Below are 9,352 nucleotides of genomic sequence, written 5' to 3' on the forward strand. Positions count from 1 at the left end.
CTTACCCAGTCCTGATGGGCTGGATCCCAGCAGCAAGCTAACCTACCAGTCAGAGCATCTGCCCTTTAGTGGTCAGTGTGCGTCATAGTGACTGGTTGAACAGTCGAATGAACAGTCAGACACTTAGCATATTAGGCTTTTAATATATAGAATTTGTAGTAACTTTAAAAGATTTTTACAGATGCTTTTGGGAAAATAATTTAGAGGGAATGGAGATTGGCAGCAGGAAGATAAAAGAGGTGGCTATTGGAGTATTTAAGTGAGAAAGTTATATTAAGGTTGTGAAGATGAAGAAAAGTGGACACATGTTGATGTTTTGAAGGTAGTGTCAAAAGAATTTGGGTATTATTTAAATTTGATAACCAAAATAAAGAGAATATTACAAAATTAAGCAATAGTGGATTAACGTACATGAATTCATATCATATAATAAATGATGTTTTAGTAATAGTTTTTGTTTAAGATAGTAAGTCTGAAAAGTGAGAGATCAAAGCTACATAATGCCAGCATCTGTCTTCTTCAACCCTGTATATTTAGGATAGTCTGATCACCTTCTGTCCTTACATGCATACCATAGTAAGTTATAGATACTTCAATATCTCACTTTTAATTACACTACGATCTTGCTGTATCTTAGCTATTGCCTTGCTCCTGACTGTTGACTTTGTCCCTCTTTCCAGCCAGCCCTGTTGTAACTTTTTATTGGCTGAATTTGATTCCTTAAGTCAACTCTTTACATTCTTTTGGTACAGAGTTTCCCAAACTGTGATACATAAACCAGTAGAAATAGAATCACCAGGAAAACTTGGTAATAATGCAAATTCTAAAACCATTTCCACTGGAGTTACCTGAAACATAAAAACAGGGATGTACCTCTTTTGGAAGGATATTGCTATGGATATAATTATATCTCCCACAAATTCATAGGTTGAAGTCCTAATCCCCTAATGTAATGGTATTTGGAAATAGGGCCTTTGGATGATAATTTTTAGATCACTTCATGGGGGGCAAAGGGGTGAACTCATGATGGGACTAGTATCCTTATAAGAATAGGAAGAGCCACCAAAATACTCTCTCTGCCATGAGATTATATACAGCAAGAAGATGGCTGTTTATACAGCCAGGAAGAGAACTCTCACCAGAAGTCAACTGTGCTCATGCTCACACCCTGATCTATAAATTTCAGCCTCTAGAATTTTGAGAAAATAAATTTCTATTATTCAAGCCACCCTATCTGTTGCATTTTGTTATGGCAGGTCAAGCTAACTAATAAAGATACAGAATGCTAAGGCAAGAAATGTAGTTGGCCTACATGATAGAATAAAACCAGAAACCAGAAGGCTGACAGAAGCTCCAATCATTCTCTTCCTATCTCTAAGGCTACATGAGCTCCTGTTTTCACTTCTCTCTGATTTTGCTTCAGTCTTCTCTCTTTCTCTGAAGCCTGATTTTTCTCAAGTTTTCCAAAAACATGGTCCAAACATGGTTAACTCAGAATGGTAACCTCAGTTACTGAATCTAGTTCTACTCAGTTCAAGGAACCAACAGCAAGTAACTAGAATCACTGTGTCACAATTAAAATTTCTAGCATGGAGAATATGAATTGTTCTTCCTGGATTGAGTGTCCTCCCTAATTTTAATCAGTTGTAGCAGAGGAGAAAATCATGTAACCCACTGCTTACTCAGTAGACCGTGTAGTAGACTAGAAGTAAATGTAGGTACTGAATCACATGTCATAGCACTTCCAAGAGATGTAAGACGTCTGAGGTACTATAAATTCACTGTCCATACAGTGATCTATGCCTTTATAGATTGTACCTATTTTTTTATCAGCACATCTATTTGGGTTTTATTGCTCTTTTTCATATTCTTATTACTTGTTTGTTTCATTGATTCCTCCTTTTCTTCCTCTTCTTTTCCTTTCTTGTTCTCTCTCTTTTCTCTCCATATCCCTCACTTTCTTTTATTGTTCTTAGAAGCCAATAGTGCATTGATACTTCTAAAGTACACTTTTAAATATTATAAGGAACACTAATTTAATGGAATATGATAGCAATAACAATAGACAGTATGATATTGCCATTGCCAAGATTAGTGGCCAAATTATCTGAAAAAAGTTGTATTTGAAGTCAAAGTGGCTGTGTTACATAATTTGAAAATGTGAATATATTAAGTACATTTTTCTGAAGTGTCCCACTGTTTTGTCTTAGATAGATAATTACCACAGTACCAAGTTGAATCTATGGGTTCTTGGAGAGCTCAGTTTTTAAATTCATTTCAGGATGCCTTTTGCTATGAAAGAATGCCAAGTGAAATTGTAATTTAGAAGAAGAAAAGGAATGAAGAATTGTAGAACATAAATAATGATAAGTACCCTGGAATTTTCAGCTCATAAAAACTGGGCGAGGTTATGCAAAAGCAAATCTATTAGCAGTCCAGTCACACATTACTCTACTCATTGGGAATGGCCTCAAAGGCCAGTACATTACTTTTATAGTGCTACCTACAGCTATGTCCTTTGTAAGAGTGCTACCCTATTGATGTTCTTTGCCAATAGAATTTTACAAAAGGTTGGACTTTAGAAATTTAAGAACAAAGTCCTAACCCCAATACCTCATTGGTGAGACTTAAGTTACTTGGTGGTTGCCAAGTAGGTAGGATATATGGTAATAATCACCTGTAAAGAGCTATTGCTTTCTCCTATTTGATAAGTGTTCATTCAAATAATACAAACAAAATAAAAGAGAAAACAAAAATCTAAATCTGAATAAAGCTTTAAAGAAACAAAATGTAAAACTATTCCATTTCATTTTATCATAGGAAAATATATATTCCCCAATCAAACAACTGATGATATACTTTCCTCCACAGAGAACAAAGGCCAATTTGTTCAAAGCAATAACCAACTATTGTTAAAATTTTCTAAGTTCAATTCATTTAAGCAAATCTATATATATAAAGAGCCAGGGTTTGTAATGTCCAAAATGACTGAAAGGATGACCAAATCCAGGCTGTGTGCGCAGCAGGCTTGGGTGGGTGGGACTGGTGAGTGAGTTGAACTGCTGACCTCTTGGAGAGAGAGAGAGAGAGAGAGAGAGAGAGAGAGAGAGAGAGAGAGAGAGAGAGGCAGGGCTGATCAGCAGCTGCCCCAGGCTTCTGGAAAAGCCGAGAGAGAGATGAATGGCTGCTGGCAAGGCCCAGAGAGAGAAGCAGGGTCTGAACTGCTGATCAGCCCCGCCTCTCTGATCAAGCCCAGAGCTATGCCTGGAGACTCTGACTGGCATAGAAACTGACCAATCAGAACCAAACCTGGGTGAATTGTGAGGAGCCAATGGCTTCCTAGAAGGAGGAGCTTTTGACGCTGACTGGCATAGAAACCAACCAATCAAAACCTAATCTGGGTGAACTGTCAAGGCAGAACCTAAGGTGGGGTCTGAGGAGGGGTTTTAAGGGCAACAGCTGTTTGGTGTAAGGTGTAAGAAAATGGTTCAATTTTTTAATGACCAGTTTGGCAGTATAGTGCATATGGCCGGCAATCAGACCATATATAGGGATTATGTGTTTTTGTCTGCCAAGAGCATCTCCTCCTGCTGCAAAAAGGCCCCCCCCATTTAAGCAATCCTATCCTATATAATCTATCTATACTAATAAAAGGGTAATATGCTAATTAGACCAGGTCGACTGGCCATCTTCTGGACATCCAACTTCCTCCCGGACAAAGCCATAGTGGTGGTGGCTGAGGCAGAGGTAGTTAGGGGCGATCAGGCCAGCAGGGGTGGGCAGTTGGGGATGGGATCAGGCTAGCAGGGGAGGGCAGTTAGGGGCAATAAGGCAGGGAGAGGCAGTTAGGGGCAATCAGGGTGGCAGGGGAGAGCAGTTATGGGTGAGATCAGTCCAGCATGGGAGGGCAGTTAGGAGTGATCAGGCAGGCAGGCAGAGAGGTTAGGGGTGATCAGGCAGGCAGAGGGGTTAAGGGCAATAAAGCAGTCAGGCAGAGGCAGTTACGGGCGATCAGGCAGGCAGGCAGGTGAGCAGTTAGGAGCCAGCGGTCCCAGATTGCGAGAGGGAAGTCCGACTGCTGGTTTAGGACCAATCCCCAAGGGGTCCCCAATTGGAGAGGGTGCAGGCTGGGCTGAAGGAACCCTCCCCCCGATGCACAAATTTCATGCACTGGGCCACTAGTATTTATATAATAGTTATTAGGCCCAATGGAAAACAAATATTGGGTGTCCCAAAAATGTATACACACACCTTGTTTAATTATAAAGGCATTGTTTATTAAAATGCATTTCATTTTAAAAATTGAGCTATAAGCCATTTAGTATAATTACATTATTTTGGGACACCCTATATACATGATATGGGCTCTACTAATACATCTTAGAACTTGAGATCTAGCAGAAAATAAAGCATCGATATAGATGAGCTTATACTGTAGCTACTTAACAAGGGCACAACCAAGTAAAAGAGAAAACAGTCTTCTACCAGGGAGATATGTTTGAGTAGGTCCTTGGAAGCAATTTTAAGACATTAAATTGTTTTTAAAAATATCAGGCATAGGTGGGAAAAATGAATGAGAAAAATTAGAATGATATAATTACAAAATAAAAGAAGAATGAATAAATTATTGCAAGAAAAAATAGGTTAGACATTGTGAATGATTCAAATGTCTGTGGAAAGGAGAATAGATGAAAAACTGGAATTAAGGATGACTACATTTTTAATGTGTGGTGACTGGAAAAATTATGAAAACATCACAGAGACAACAAATGAGATTAAGAACACAGGTTTGGAGAAGTAATGATGTATTTTATTTTATATAAAGAGAGCTTGAATTCCACAAATTTACCAATAAAATACATATATAGAAATCAGTCTGAAATGTATGTCCAAAGTTAAATATAAGGCCGAAACCGGTTTGGCTCAGTGGATAGAGCGTCGGTCTGCGGACTGAAAGGTCCCAGGTTCGATTCCAGTCAAGGGCATGTACATTGGTTGCGGGCACATCCCCGGTAGGGGGTGTGCAAGAGGCAGCTGGTCGATGTTTCTCTCTCATCGATGTTTCTAGCTCTCTGTCCCTCTCCTTTCCTCTCTGTAAAAAATCAAGAAAATATATTTTAAAAAATAATAAAAATAAATAAATAAATATAAGGGTGGTATTTAGACATATGAGTTATTAAGTAACGGAAAGAGTTGAATTCACTAAAATAGATAGATGAAGATAGAAAAGATAAAATTCATGAGTTATGGATAGAGGTCTGAGGAACAAAAACCTTATGAAATATGTAAATAAAGTGTTGACTATGAATAACATTAAAAGAAAAAATTAGACAATTAAGAGAAGAACCCACATAGATGACACCAAACCAAAATAGATGAATGCTTAAAAGAAGGTAGCAGTTTCATTTCTCTTCTCATAGACTAAAATACTTACAAAATCCTCATAAACTAATAGAATACTTATAGCACCTGGCCAAACTTATCTCATGAGAAGGTTGTTATCTAGCAGAAGAAATATCAATCAATAAGTAAAATCATAATTTTATTTTATTTATCATTTTAACTTTAAAAAAATATTTTTCAAAATATTACATATATTTCCTTCCCCCCCCCATTGACGTCTCCCAGCCAACTCCCATATACCATTGGTATTTTAATAGGAATTGTATTGAATCTTTAGATTGTCTTGGGTAGTATGGATATTTTAATGATGTTGATTCTACCAATCCATGAACCTGGTATATTCTTCCCCTTGTTTATATCTTCTTCTGTCTCTTTTTTCAATGTCCTGTAGTTTTCTCAGTATAGGTCTTTTACCTCTTTGGTTAAGTTTAGTCCTAAGTATCTTAAATTTTTGTTGCAATGGTGAATGGGATTGTTTTTTAGTTTCTCTTTCTGTGAGTTCATTATTGGTGTATAAAAAGGCCATAGATTTCTGGGTGTTAATTTTGTATGCCGCTACATTGCCAAATTCATTTATTAAATTTAGTAGTTTTTGGTGGAGTCTTTAGGGTTTTCTATGTACAATATCATGTAATATGCAAATAATGAGAGTTTTACTTCCTCCTTTCCAATTTGGATACCTTTTATTTATTCTTCTTGTCTGATTGCTATGGCTAGGATTTCCAGTACTATCCTAATATATAAAAATCCAGGGTCCGGAACAACCAAATGGACAACTGGTCCATCCCCCTGCCCTCAGGCTCCATTGATCAGGGGATGGCTAACAGGGGAATCAGAGTCCCTCAGGCTCCAATGAATCCATGGCAGCAGTGACTGGTGAGCTGGTAGAAGGCAGACTGCTTGGTCCCTTCCCCGGCCCTCAGGCTCCCATTGATCAGGGGATGGTTAACAGGGAACCGGAGTGAGTGGTGCAGGGACTGGTGAGCAGCTGCAAGGCAGGCCTCTTGGTCCTTCCTCCCGGCCTTCAGCCTCCAATCAATCAGTGGAGAAGGCAGGGTGGACCTGGGGACTGGCTTCCTTATTAGTCCTATAGGTTCAATCTCCATAGGACAGGACAGGCATCAATGTACCAGTGCCACCAGCACGATCCTGACAGCACTGCTGGCCTCCTGGAACTCGGCCTCGGGCACTGTGGCCACTTCCCCTCCCTAGACGCTCCACAAGGAAGAAAGGATACTGCCAGCAGCGGCAGGGGCAACCAGCAGTGACTGACTGCTCATCTTGTGCTTCCTCCAGGTCACTCAAGCTGGCCCCTGCCCGCCCTGCTCCAGATGAAGTGTGATCACTGCACACAGAAGGAATGTAGTAAAAAAAAAAACAAAAACAAAACAAAACAATGACCAAGAGAATGCTGCAGTCAACGTCCGGAGTCCGGCTCAGGAGAACGGAGGGAAGTGAGAATTCCATAAGTTGGCCAATGCCAAGATATTTCTGAGTGACTGCCTGGAATGTGACAGTTGTGTGACCACAGAGGAAAAAGTCCAAGTTTCTCAACAGAACGCCAAGGACATCTTCCGTGTTCTGAACCTTAAGAAATGTGATACCTCACAGCACAAGGTGATTGCAGTGTCTGTGTGTCCTTAGTCTCTGCCTTATATTGCTGATAAATTCAGCCTCGGTATCACTGATGCATCCAGAAGGCTCTGCGGCTTCCTCAAAAGCCTTGGGGTACACTGTTTTGACATGAAGATAGCTGCGGACTTCAGCATCCTGGAAAGTCAGAAGGAATTTGTGTGTTGGTACTGCCAGCACCGTGAGGAAGAGCCCCAGCTACCCATGCTGACCTCCGCCTGCCCCGGCTGGGACCAATATGCAGAGCGTGTGCTGGGTCACCCCATCACCCCCACATCTGCATGGCCAAGTCTCCCCAGCAGATCATGGGCTCTCTGGTGAAGGATTACTTCGCCAGATGACAGAACCTGTCCCCAGACAAGATTTTCCATGTCATTGTGTCCCCGTGTTATGACAAGAAACTGGAGGCCCTTTGAGAAGATGTTCCCACAGTTTTACATAGTTCCCAGGGTGCTTTCTGCATGTTAACCTCAGGTGAAATTGTCCAGATAATGGAGCAAAGTGACCTTGCCTCAAATTATGCTGCCATGGACATTCTGTTTGGAGACATGAAGGAGAAGGAGACGAGGCTTCACGAGGGTTCCAGCTCCAATGGGTACCTGGCACACATCTTCAGGCACATGGCCAAGGAGCTGTTCAACGAGGACGTGGGGGTGCTCACCTACCACATCCTGAGGAACAAATACTTCCAGGAGGTCACCCTTGAAAAGGACGGAGAGGTTCTGCTACGCTTTGAGGTTGCTTACGGCTTTCGGAACATCCAGAAGTGGTCCTGAAGCTGTAGAGTCAAGTTCCCTTGCCACTTTGTGGAGGTCCTGGTCTGCGCTGGGCATGACTAAGTGGCAGGGGCCAGGCCCAGGTGGATGACGGGTGTGCAGACAGGGCACTGTTGCAGCAGATGGAAGGCATCTACACTGCCATCCCAGTGTGGCCCCTGGAGACCAGTGCCCATGTGCAGGAGCTGTACCAGGAGTGGCTGGGGTAGGTAGGTGACTCCCCTTGGGCCCAGGTGGCCCTGCACACCACCTAGCAGGGCCCAGGGCAGCCTGGAAGGACATCAAGTGGTAAAGGTCCAGCAGACGTCTGGCCTAGAGGCCGCCTGAAGAGGGGTGTCAGACACGTGAAGGAAAGGCTTAGCATCTCTGTCATCGCTTTTGTTTTCAGAATTCCATACTCCCCATCTGTCGGCTCCCTCACTCTGAGGGGCTCTGTCGTCGTCACATGGGTGCAACTGGAATATTGTATCTCAAGAGGATTGCCCCAATGTACGCATCCTTTTATCCGACGGTGAAAAAATCCCAAAAAACAAGAATGGAGACAGACTACTGTCCTTTAGGCTTAAAAAAGCCCCAGAAGTGTCCTGCGAAGAACTGAGACTTGGTTCTGCTCACGCGCCTCAGAGAGATTGGATGAGGAAATGGCCTGGTTTGGCCCTGACTTTACCCACTTATGTTACTCTTGAAGGTGTCTTTGCCACAATGTGAATAAACTGCCACCTTTTGGAATAGGGGCTCATAGGAAAGTCTGCATTCCCAACTTTTCTTGAAACAGATCTATGTTCTGCAGCTGTGGCCACCGTGCTGAGATCAGGTCCTGTTGACCAGGTCCTGTTGCTGGGAATCAGGGGGCACTGGAGTGGACGCCCCCACTACCCTGCCCTTTTACATTCAGGGATTGAGCTGAACTCACTTTGGGGGAGGTCTGGCAAGGGTGACAGGTGTCACAGATGGAAGGATGGAGAATGGAGAGGGGGACACCCTGCTCGGTCCCTCCCTGGGTGGAGTCAGGCAGATGAAGGCTAGCCCACCACATAATTGGGTGAGATAGCGTCCTCTGTGTCCATCTCTCACCCGTGGGCCTGGCCACTCCCCTCAGCTCTTGGCAGCCCTCTGCATTCCATGACAGTGCATTCTGCCCTCACATGCTGCTCACCCTAAGTGAGAAGGAAGAGAGCAGTTGACCCACAGACAACTACACAGAAAGATAGGTCTCACAGCTGGCGAGTGCAATGGCAGTGGCAGAAGCCTCTCCTGCCTCCATGGCAGCGTTAAGGAGCAGCGAGCCTAGTGGTAAGGAGCAGCAAGCAGTCAGGCAGTAAGAAGCGAGGGGTCCCGAACCGCGAGAGGGATTTCCAACTATTGGCTTAGGCCCATTCCCCACGGGCCTATGCCAGCAGGCAGATATCCCCTGAGGGGTCCTGGACTGTGAGAGGGTGGAGGCTGGGCTGAGGGACCCCCCACCTCCCAGTGCACGAATTTCGTACACCAGGTCTCTAATGTTGAACAAGAGTAATGAAAGCAGACATCCCTGTCTTGTT

The 9,352-nt window shown here is 43.0% G+C and overlaps 1 pseudogene; it reads left to right on the top strand.

Annotated features, from left to right (window-relative positions):
* The first annotated feature begins 6,734 nt into the window (after positions 1–6,734).
* LOC103299291 (nuclear prelamin A recognition factor-like) lies at positions 6,735–8,065 on the top strand (annotated as a pseudogene).
* The last annotated feature ends 1,287 nt before the right edge of the window (positions 8,066–9,352 follow it).

This window comes from Eptesicus fuscus, chromosome 1 (genome assembly GCF_027574615.1).
Source record: "Eptesicus fuscus isolate TK198812 chromosome 1, DD_ASM_mEF_20220401, whole genome shotgun sequence".
Taxonomy (NCBI): domain Eukaryota; kingdom Metazoa; phylum Chordata; class Mammalia; order Chiroptera; family Vespertilionidae; genus Eptesicus; species Eptesicus fuscus.